The sequence below is a fragment of the Arachis hypogaea genome, chromosome 13 (genome assembly GCF_003086295.3).
Source record: "Arachis hypogaea cultivar Tifrunner chromosome 13, arahy.Tifrunner.gnm2.J5K5, whole genome shotgun sequence".
NCBI classification, from domain to species: Eukaryota; Viridiplantae; Streptophyta; class Magnoliopsida; order Fabales; family Fabaceae; genus Arachis; species Arachis hypogaea.
This window is the reverse complement of record NC_092048.1, coordinates 64,507,124-64,519,465: the sequence shown is the minus strand read 5'-3', so window position 1 is coordinate 64,519,465 and position 12,342 is coordinate 64,507,124. Positions and strand designations below refer to the sequence as shown.

At 33.0% G+C, this 12,342-nt stretch overlaps 1 pseudogene; it reads left to right on the top strand.

Annotated features, from left to right (window-relative positions):
* The first annotated feature begins 1,786 nt into the window (after positions 1-1,786).
* On the top strand, positions 1,787-10,448 carry LOC112738442 (ATPase 5, plasma membrane-type-like; annotated as a pseudogene).
* The last annotated feature ends 1,894 nt before the right edge of the window (positions 10,449-12,342 follow it).

Here is a 12,342-nt window from a genome sequence, read left to right as displayed (position 1 = left end):
ATGAATTAAATTTAATTGATTAGGAAGTTTAAAATTTTGTATAGTAGCATATCAAAATTAATTTAGATTTTATAATGATAAATAACAATTTAAAATAAAAAATTAATTCAAAATTTAATCATTATAAAAAATAAAATTATACATAAATTAGACTATAAGTAATAAAAATATTCAATTAAAGTTTATTTACCTGATTTTGTATAATTATTAATTTTTATTTTTAAATAGTTACTTTTCTTTTTTTTAATCTTTTTTTAGGTTATATTTAAATAGTATAGTACAATAATGAAACTATTAGATAAAGGGAAAGTATGAGGAGTCAATGGAATATTTGTACAATGTGTACAATGGAGGTTTATGGAGTATTAGAGATATAACCATTAATGTTACCTTTTCTCATCAGCTGAAACTTTTGGGATGAGTAGTATCATGACATGGTATTAGAGCGCTAGATCCAAAAGGTCAAGAGTTCAACAGGCATATATATAAAATATAAAGTATTTTTTAGATAAATTGTAATGATATTTGATATTTTATTAATATTAAAATATAAATTAAAATTTTTAATGTCTTATTTTAATTATATCAAGTATTTAAAATATTTTTTGTTTTAATAAATAATAATATATACTATATCTAAATTTATTTTAAGAATATATGTTAAGAACAAGACTGGACACGCGGACACGTGATGGTATTTAGGTGTGTCCAGGCATGTCCGGAGAAGAATTTTTTATTTTTTATTAAGACACGGTTGGACACAGCAGACACGCGTGTCGGACGAGTGTCGGTGAGTGTCGTGTTCGAAATGTGTCCGACGCGCGGACACCATAACTCAGAGAAGTGTCCGTGCTTCATAGGAGAAGATGTTTATTATCCCTAGTACTCGGATGGTTATTCTAGATAGTATGGGGATGTTCATTTTGTAACTCAATAGCCCATTGTACACATTGTACAAATAGTCCATTGTCTCCCTAGCGGGATCCTTAGATAAAATATAAGTATGGATATTACTAATATTTTGATAATTAAAAATATATTCAATTTTCTAATTTTATTTTTCATGAATCATGATAACATGTATTTTTAACAATATTATTACAAATAAATTATATTAAAAAAAGTAAATTGTTGAAAAAAAAGTGATATATAGATGACAAAGACACTGTATAACTTATGAATACAATTATACATAGAAATAAAAAAATTAATGGATACAATTATACAATCACCTCCAAATTTTAGTTGTGCAAAAAATTAGCAAGAATAGAGAGGAAGAAAGAGAAAGAGAAAAAGACATGAAATTATGTTAGAAGAGATAAAAAAAAATGTGTAAAGTAAATGCTGATTTATATAGTAAATATTATTAATATTTTGATAATTAAAAACGATATTCAATTTTCTAATTTTATTTTTTATGAATCATGACAATATGTATTTTTAGTAATATTATTTCAACTAATTGATATTAAAAAAAAATGTAAATTGTTGAAGGAAAAAGAAGTGATATATAGACGATAAAGACACTACATAACTCATGAATACAATTACTCAAAGAAATAAAAAAAATTCATGAATACAATCCACCGAGCTTCTGAAAACCGGTTCAAATTGACCAGTCAAACCGGTCAAATCGCAAGCCGATAGAAAAAATGACTCGGACAGATGTTAAAACCGACATTTTGAAAAATCGATATTAGACCGTCGAACCGGTCAGTCAAACCGAACGGAACCCGGCTGGTTTTCTAAATTTTTGCAAAAAGCCAAAAACAGCGCCGCTTGGATTGAACCCTAACCATTACCCAACCCTCACTCCAAAACGGCAAAACGCGCAGCACTCCCCCTATCACCCTTGACCTTGAGCTGCTCCTTCCTCATCGTCATCGAGCTCCTCCCTCACTCCCTGAGTTCCGTCCAGCCACCGGCCTGCTACCGCCGCCGTCGGAACTTCGAGCTTCGAAGTCGCCATCGAAACTTTCTTTCCCTCCATCTTGCAGCCACCGTTTGAGCTTCGAAACCACCGTCACCGGTCTCGCCTCCTGCCTCTGTCCCGCGGCTACTGTCCCGCCGGTGCCAACTCTATTCCACCGGTCAGCCCTTCGGATTATATACTCTTCCTGAGCCAGAGGTGTGCTTTATATGTAGTTTCCCTGTTTTGATTTTAACATGGTGCTCATTTTAAGGGCAATATTATTTAAAATACTCTGCTTTTGTCTTACTTCATATATACAGAAACCTAAAAGTGTACTACATTTTGTTTGTCATTGTTATAAAAAAGACTTAATATATGCATTTTTAGAACTTTTGTCGGTGCAGGTGAACTTCTTAGCCAAACTGGTGGCTTTGAAACCCGGAGATACTGTGCTTGGCATGATAAGAAATGTAATGCAAGGAAAAGATGAAGGTGTTGACAATGCTGGTAATGATGATGAAGGAAATGCTGAAAGGGTATGTTGAATCGGCAAATGTGTTACTTAACTGGAGTATGTTAAGTGTGAGTAGTAAGAAGTAAAAATTTAAAATGGGGTAGAAAAGCCTAAGATGAGGAGAACACACTGTGTTATGCAAATTTTAGGCAATAAATATATTATACGTAGCATATCAATGTGCTCCTTTTCTTCTGTCATTTAGTTGTTAGGGGGAATTTTTAGCAAATTCTTTAGGAAAATAAATCATCTCTCTTTTCCTGCGTGAGAACTTATTTAAAATTTTATACACAAATATCATCTATGAAACATTCTCCCCCATCTTGTTTCTGTTAACATACTCACCCTAAGTTTTATGCATGAATGCAAATTATAGCAACATAACATGTATAACTTTCATTATAATCAGGTGAGTGCGACAGGAAGGAAGTCGCATCCAGTACGTCCTGGCATGTTTCTTGAGACCGTTTCCAAGTTAATGTCAAAGTCATGCTTGTTACATTTTATTCTTTGGTATGAAGCAAATTGGACTACGATGATATCTTTTATGCACTTTTTTATTTTTTTGTTATCTACAGTGAATTTGAAGTGTCGCGGGTTTCACCCATGTGATCATCTTATTAATTAGAGCTTGTGAGTTTATGCTAATTTTGTAAAAGAGCTTATTTGGTTTATGTTTCTTTTGTTGAAAGCTTTATGTTCCTGAAGAATTTATTTGTAAAGATTTTATCATAGTATATGTTATAGCTTATAAATGGAAATCAAATGAGCTCTAACTCTCTTGCGTGCTTATGTCTTTCTGTTTGTCTGATTAAAGTGCTTGACTTATGTATTCTTAGGACTGAGTGAATTTATACCAAGACAAATTGGAATGTTTGCTTGATTTAATGCAAGGTATGTGCTTATTTTTTAATAATGTGTTGAATATGTGGGTTTGAAGAGGCCTTTTAGTGCAAAAATTCTAGTTTGTATTAGCATTGTCACTACTAAAAAACTAGTTATTATAGAGGGATATTTCCGAAAGATTTTATCCCACAAAAATACAGATAGATTTTACGAGGGATTTTTTGTCGGAAACGAAGAAAAATGAATTAGCATAAATTACAGACAGGAAAAAAAATTCGTCGATAATTCTGTCGGAAAAATTCATTTTTTTCGTGGGATATAGTTACCAACGGAAAATCCATTTGTAATTAAATGAACAAATACACTGCATTTTATTAAATTATTATAGACAGAAAATCTGTCTATAATTTAAAATATTCCGTCGGAAATATTAAAATAAAGATTTAGGATCACATTCTCCTCTTCATTTCAAACCACACTTCCGCTCCTCCACAATCATCCCCTCTAAATGCTCCTTCGCCGCGCTATCAGCCTTGCACCGCCGTCGCACCGAACCTCTATTGCACTGAACTTCCATCGCACCGAGGCTCTATCGTACCCGTTCCCGGTTATTCTCCGTCGCACCCCTTCCGTCAGCCTTGCTCGCGTCGCTCCCTTTCGAACCCTAATGTGTGTTTCTCTCTTCGATCTCGTCACTGGTGCTTGCTCTTCTCCGTGTGTTGCTGCGTTTCTCTCTTCGATCTTGCCTCAGCTGTGTAGGTAACCCTAATCTCCTTTCTCTTTCATCGCTGTTTTCTTTCATTCAATTCCATCGCTAACTCTAATTATATTATCCTATGTTCCATCGCTAACTCTAATTCTATTTCCTATTCTATGATAAGAACTTGTAACGGTTACAGTTCTTTATTTTGTGTTCTTATAAACTTGTTTGTGAAATCAAGGTTCCTGAATGCATTGACTAGTTTCATTTTGGTTGAATTTTTTGGGGTTTAGGTTTTTATTGATTCACAGTGTCTCAGCGATTGAAGATTAGTGTCCATGTTAACTTGGTCTTCCATATAGGACTGAGAATCAAGATGCTATAGATGCCGCAATTGTTGGTATACTTGCTGATCCAAAGGAGGTAAATATATTCCCAAATTGATTTTTCAATATAAGAAATTAAAAGAGAAAAAATATATGTTGAATTTAAAGGTAAGAATTTCTAAATCTTAATGTAAATTTTGCAGGCAAGAGCTGGAATCAGGGAGGTCCATTTTTTCCCTTTCAATCCTAGAGACAAGAGGACTGCTCTAACTTACATTGAATTTGATGAAAATTGGCATAGATCCAGCAAAGGTGCTCCTTAGCAGGTAAAAATATTCTATTATTGGCACCAGCTGATTATTTTTGTGCAGGGGACTTAACAATATTCTTTTCTCCCGGTTTAGATATTGAACCTCTGCAACTGCAAAGAGGATGTGAGGAGGAAGGCTATGCAACTATTGTTAAGATTGCTGAGCGTGGGCTCCGATCTTTGGGGGTTGCTAGACAGGTTTGACAAAATAAAGGATATTAACATTTATAGTTTACAACTTGGTTGAATGAGTTTTTATTCATAATTGCTGCTTGAATATCTTTATATAACAGGAAGTACCTGAGAAATCAAAAGATGCTCCTGGTGCACCATGGCAATTTGTTGCACTGCTACCACTATTTGATCCTCCCAGGCATGATAGCGCTGAAACTATCACAAGAGCCCTGAACCTTGGTGTTAATGTAAAAATGATTACTGGTAAGATTTGTGGTGTTATTTTTCTTTTTTGTTCATACCATTAACTCAAATCATGTTGCTTAGAAATTTCTTTTGGGTTTCTTTTTCTCTAGGTGATCAGCTTGCTATTGCCAAGGAAACTGGAAGAAGGCTTGGCATGGGAACAAACATGTACCTTCATCCTCATTGCTTGGTCAAAGCAAGGATGCTGCAGTTTCAGCTCTTCCAGTTGATGAGTTGATTGAGAAAGCTGATGGATTTGCTGGAGTGTTTCCTAGTAAGGATAATATATATTTGAGTATGCATCTTGTCTTATGTCAAATGTTTAAAATAGTTACCAATAAAATCTCCTGGTAAAATAATAATACTGATGGTAGCATCATCCATTTTGTTTTGGTACTAAAACAAAATGGACTGCAACTTACAACAATACTAGCAGTGGTGAGCTCTATTATAAATTTATACATTAAATTCATCTATGAAAAGTTAACATGATATCACCTACTAGTGAAAATTGTGACAGTTATGAACACTAACTTTCTGTTGTTGCAGGATGTTAGGGACTTGGGTATTATGGGTGCTCAAAGTCCCACATCGAGTAGTATGGGATGCTTGATGTTATATATAAGGAGAGTGGTTCTTCTCCCTTAACAGCTTGCTTTTAAGGTGTGGTTTTCCACTTTCCTTAGATACCTAACAATGGTATCAGAGCCTGGTTGTCGGCACCATGGAAAGGGCTACCTATAGGCTGGATTAAGGTGAATACCGAATACTGATAGACCGTAGCAAAGTGGCTACCGTTGGGTCAGTGTTGATAGAGTGAAGCCGCCGTGGACGTCGGCTCTCCAGGGCCGGTGTATTGTTAGGGACTTGGGTATTATGGGTGCTCAAAGTCCCACATCGAGTAGTATGGGATGCTTGATGTTGTATATAAGGAGAGTGGTTCTTCCCCCTTAACAGCTAGCTTTTAAGGTGTGGTTTCCCACTTTTCTTAGATACCTAACACAGGACAAGTTTGGTGTAAGGTCTCTGAGACACAGCCCTGCAGAAATGATGGCAGCCCTTTACCTACAAGTCAGTATTATTAGCCAGCCCTTTATCTACATGGTTGATCTTAATTGATCCATAAACCTCAATATTCTTAACTAAACTTGTTCAATTAAAATAGACTGCGTGCATGTTTGGGCGCCATTATTTTGTTAAAAAAAGATCTTTTTCAATGAAAAAAGATCTTTTTTTTATTTTTTAACGTGTTTGGCAAATTTCTAGTAGTAAAAGTAAAAGCACTAGTAAAATAAAAAAAAGATCTTTTTTGAGAAGCTGTAATTTACATCTTTTTTTAAAAGATCTTTTTTCCTTAAAAAAAAGATGTTTTTCGTGTAATAAATAAACAAAAAAGTACTTTTATATTTTTATACCCAAACATAATTGATAGATAAAAAGACCTTTTTACGTGAGATATCCAAACATAAAATTACTTTTACTTTTCTATAAGATCTTTTAAAAAAAGATAACTCGAAAAAAGATTTTTTCTCAAAAGCTCACCCAAACAAGCCCTGCATTCACCACAAAGAAAGACTATGGCAAAGAAGAGAGATAGAGGCACAATGGGCTGTTGCACAGAGAAATCTTCATGGTCTTCAGCCACCAGAAACAACCAATCTTTTCAATGACAAGTATAGCTACAGGGAACTTTCAGAGATTGCTGAGCAAGCAAAAAGACGTGCTGAGGTTGCAAGGTAAGCTTTCACTTTAGTTACTAGTTACTACACTTGTATTATATAACGTTGATTAATGATTGAATAAAGGATAAATTACACTTAACTCTCTTGAGATTACACATGACCCTATGAAAATATACTAAATTAGAGATTTTGTTTGAATTGGTTAACAGTTTGAAGGAGTGGATTTGTTGAGCATTGAATTGAATCAGATTGGGTACATTTTGAAATGGACTCTGTTGAAAGAGTTTGTTGCATGCATTCTACCTGTTTGCTGTTTTGCCTATTTCTGGCTTTCTGTCATCATTATTCAGGAGAAATTAGGAATAGATTTTGTGTCTGTGAAAGTGGAATGAGCTTGTAGGGTCTCAAAATCCATGGAGATTAATGGTAAATTAATTTGGTATAAGAAAACATGCATGCGCTTTTCAGTCAAATAATGATCCTTTCAACCTTTAAGTCCTTATGGTTATTTATTAACATTCTCTTAAAATGCTGATTCTTTTATGCATTCTTGTTGTTCTGTCAAGCAAGGCATCTGAAGCGGTTGAGCATCATTACGTGAATGCAAGTGATCTCAACTTGTTGGAGGCACATGAAGCTGAAGCGTCCTTAGCTGGAAGGGTGCTTACACTCTTATGGTAGGACTCACCCTTATTCAAACTGCTGCCGCTAAAGGAGCAGGTACACTACTCTCTACTCTCAAAACTTGTAATAATTATATTCCTAAATTAAAACATTTTATTTTCTTCTACTGTTACACCTTCTTCTACTTCTTCTCAATAATATTTGTACTAAAATTTATTATAATCATTATCATTAGTTATTAACATATATATGCATTTGAACATTGAACTGTTTTATATGCTACTATATATAATGTGAAACTCTTTTTAGTATTGATGAGGTGATATATAATGCAACATATGTTATTCATGTAGGCAACATATGATTTTTCGTTTTATGTATGAATAATTTGTGGAAGAAGAAGCCAGAGCATACATAAAACTGAGTGTGTGAATAGATACACATTCAACTTCCTATCCACTTTCCTACCGCTAAAGAACCCATGGCTAACCCAAAAAGTCATTACTCCATGGCCATCCAACCCCAACAACCACCCTCCTCAGTTACCGGAAAACACAGGATTCTCATGACTGCCCCAAACTTCCTCAGGCTCTTATCCATTCTATTCTCCGCCGTTTCCGTCGCCGTCATGGTCACCTCCAACCAAACGGTTTCCCTCTTCTCCTTGTCCCTTGAGGCTCACTTTTACTACTCTTCAGCTTTCAAGTAAGCCTCCAATTATTTTTGTTAATCCTCAATTTCTATATATATGAAAAGAAATATATATATATATATATATATATATATATATATATATATATATATATATATTTCATTTATTTATTTATTTTTGGTTTGCCGCATAGATACTTTGTTGCTGGAAATTCTGTAGTGTGTCTCTTAACTGTGCCGACACTCATGCTCAACTTTCTGCTGGGACAACAATTACTTATGAGAAGGGACTATTAAAACATTTTATTTCTATCTACTCACACATGATCATATATTCAAACTGCTACTGCTAAAAGAGCAGGTACACTACTCTCTACTCTCAAAACTTGTAATAATTATATTCCTAAATTAAAATAGTATCTTTTTGTTTGTTTATAATTGTATTCACTATTCACCTACTGCACTATAAAGGTTTCTATTGATATTAGAGTATAAAGCACACCTCTCAGAAGAAGAGCTAATCAAGAAAATCAAACGTAATACTTTGACTTCAAATTGATTGTGACTATCTTGCTGCTTTTTGTCACTTTTGTCAATTAAGCATCAAGATTCTAGATGGCATGAAAAATCATCTCATGTTAAGACTGATAGGAATATGAAGTTTCTGTATTTCATTTACTTTTGTATTCATAATGTGTTATACCTGATATAAAAATTTAGGCAATATTCTTTGTGTGAGTTGTTATACTGGTTACATGCTTTATTATTTTTTCACTGCTTGCTAAAGTTTCGTCTTTTTTCTTATGTAGATACCAGCCTCTCCTTCTAGCTGATCAAGTAAAATCTTTAAATGAATATGATGAGGAAGGAGGTAAACTATAATTCTTCTGTTAATTATTTTGACAGATTAATATGGTTGTTATTCTGACTCGATTCGATTGATACAGAAGGCTCACCAAGGGTGCGAGGAAGAGGATGTGGTGGAAGGGGGAGGGGAAGAGGAAGGGGTAAAGGTATTGCTGACCACTTATTACTATTTTTTTTTATTAGAAGATTCCTTATACTTTTTGTTTTGGTTTCTTCGGGAATATGAAAAATACTTACTTAGACACAATCTGTTTCACTTAGGAAATTACGATGGATGTATGGAATACAGTAATGGTTGGGATGGTGGCAGAGGACGAGGCCGTGGTGTACGGGGAAGAGGCCGAGGCTTTGGTGGGAAGTCAGTAGGGTACTACAATTACAATGAGTATGATGCACAACCAGCAGTCCGTGGTATATTGCATGCCCATGTTATGTAGATTTGCTGATAGATAAGTCTTAATTGAATTGCAATTCCATTGTCAGATACAATTTCAATTTATCCCAGGTTTATGCTGTCATCTCTTAAAAATCAAATTTTTATATGGTGCAGAAGAATTACTCCCTGGTTCTCGATCCTTGTTGTATCATATTGTACAATTATTATCTCATATGTGATTTTCTTTAAAAAATTGTTCTTCCAGGACGTGGACGAGGAAGGGGAAGAGGTCGGGGATATGGTCACAATAAATTATAGAACAGATGGACTTGGCCGCGGAGGAGCTGCTTGATCAAGTTTGTGTTTCATAGTATTTATGTGATTCGGTAGAACTGTAGAGGATGGTTGCTCTCTCTGCCAAGTTGTGTGAAATCTTATATTTGGTTAGTAATGAAGGGTCGTAGCAATGCCCACTGTAGTTTTGTTTTGGTTCTTGTGTAGCCTATATATTTTTTGCTAGCTCAAGTAGGTTGCTAGGTTTTCCTTTTGCTTTTTTAGACTTTCTTAAATCATAATTGTAAAATATTTTGATAGGAATTAGGAATCATTGTTATAAATATGTTTTTTGGGATGCTTGGCTTAGCCTCACAGTATATTCCACTTCAGAAGTTTCCTTTAATGAGCACCTTCTTTCAAGTTTAGCCCTTTAACGTGACCTCCTTTTGCTGAAATACAGAAAAACTCCAAATAATTTGGAGGATATTGAATACATTTCTCTCGCAGGACTTGCACTACAGTCTCGTAGACGTTTAGAATCTTTTATGAGAAGGTAATGTTCATTTTTCAAGGAATTTTGCATAATAAATAGCTGTCATCTCAAATTATTGGTAAGACTGCATGTTTAATATTTCAAGCATTCATGAATTTCATAGTTGATACCAAAATAGACTACATTTTAACAAGACATCTGATGACACATATATCATTTTTTGTTTGAAGGATGATGATGAGGATGAAGATGAGGATGAAGATTATAGCTGATAATTTTAGTATAGTTGAACAATATACTGGGAATTATAGTTGATGATCAATACACTTTGTTTATGTTTTGAATTATATTGATTTTCTTGTTTATAGTACTTTTCTTTTAGTTTGATAATACGATGAATTTGTTTATTTTTTGAAATATTATAAATATTCGAATACAAATTAGATAAAAATTTGTATTAAATTTATATAAACGTCTAAAAAAATTCTATTTTACCACTGACGGATTTATAGACGGATTTTCTGTCTGTATTCAGAGTGTGGGATGATTTTCCAATGTTAAAATTACAGACGAAAAATTTGTTGGAAAATCTGTTGCCAATTATCGACGGAAAATTTGTCAAAAAATTTGTCTGTAATTACTGACGGAAATTTCGTCTCTAATTATCGACGGAAAATCTGTCAGAAAATTTGTTTGTAATTATCGACAAAAAATCTGTTAGAAAATTCATCTGTAATTACTGACGGAAAATCCATCAGAAAGTTCGTTGTTTCAAGGAAATAAGGAGAGAATTTACCGAGGAAAAATCTGTTGGTAATTGGTAAAAATCTGTCGGTAATTTTCTGACGAAAAAAATCATCGGTAAATAATTCCTGACGAGGCTTTTATAGAGGACAAAATCTGTTAGTAACCAAAAATTCATCTGTAATAAAGACTAAATCTGTCTGTATTAAGTAATTTTCTAACTGTGTGTCCTATCATTCAGTCTGTGCATGTGTTTCAAAATGAGGTTTTCTTGTTTGTACAACAAACCAAGTTATATAATCTATAAGAGAATGCAAACAATGAATTTAGCTATCACTAAAATTTTGTTATAATTATGTTTTAATGTGTTTATTTATATTTTATTTATTATTTTATTATAAAATGGTTATTTCGGTTGAACCACGGTTGAACTGGTCGAACCAATAAACCAGTAAACCAGTAGCTAAAGTGGTTTGAGGATCGGTTCGATTTTCAGAACCTTAGCAATCAGTCAATCACACAATCACCTAATATATACGCTTAGCAAATTAAAAAAATAAAAATAAAAATTATGGTCATCAACTAAATTCCAGTTGTGCAAAAAAAATAGTAGGAATGGAGAGGGAGAAGGAGAAAGAGAAAGAGGCATGCGATTATGTGAAAGGAGATAAAGAAAATGTTTAAAGTAAATATTGATTTATATAGTAAATATAAGAATGATTGATGAGTATGAAAGGAGAAGAAAATGACTTAGATTTTAATTAAATTTATATCTATTAAAAAGAATTAGCATTAACATTGAAAGCAATAGTGTAACCTATATAAAAATAAAGAATAAGAGAATATGAAAAATTAAAGTTAAAAAAAATCCTATAACATTATATAAAGATAAGTTATTATGAGGAGATAAAATTACAATGAAAATTCTATGGCATAATGCAAAGATAGAATATTGTATTTAAGTTGTGTAAATTAGCCACTTAAGTTGACGTCGCACAATAATAAAAAGCTAGAAAGCTAACGATCTAACAATGTATTTAGAGACTACTTTAAACTATGTTTTAATATATTACTAATAGATTATCTATTATTTGAGTTCACAAAGGATGGCTGATAGATAAATAGATTGGAGTATAAAATTGTATGATCCTAGTAACTCTAATTCTACTTCTAATCAAATATAGATAAGGAAAAAGTTCTTTAAAGTTTCAAAATATAAATTGGATTTTAGGCTCAAGTCATATTCCTTCTAAGAAAGGCTCGTAATTGATCATGAATTTAACTGGGTTTTGATTGTGAACATGTAAATTAAAGGAAATAGCAATAAAAGTAAAGAGTAAAATAAAGAAATTAAAAACAAACATAATCAAATGAATTAAAGGAAACTTTAGCTTAAGGGTATTTTACTATTTCCTATTGTTATATATCCTTTCCCTTTTCTTTATGCCAACAAGAAAGAGTAAATCATCTTAATAAGTTATCCAACAATAATGTAATAAGCCTATTGGAGTTTCTTATCCTAATTAACAAGATTCTAATTAGTCGACCATCAATAAAGTGGAGAGTTAGTTACAAGTATGTTAATTAGGTTAATTCAACTC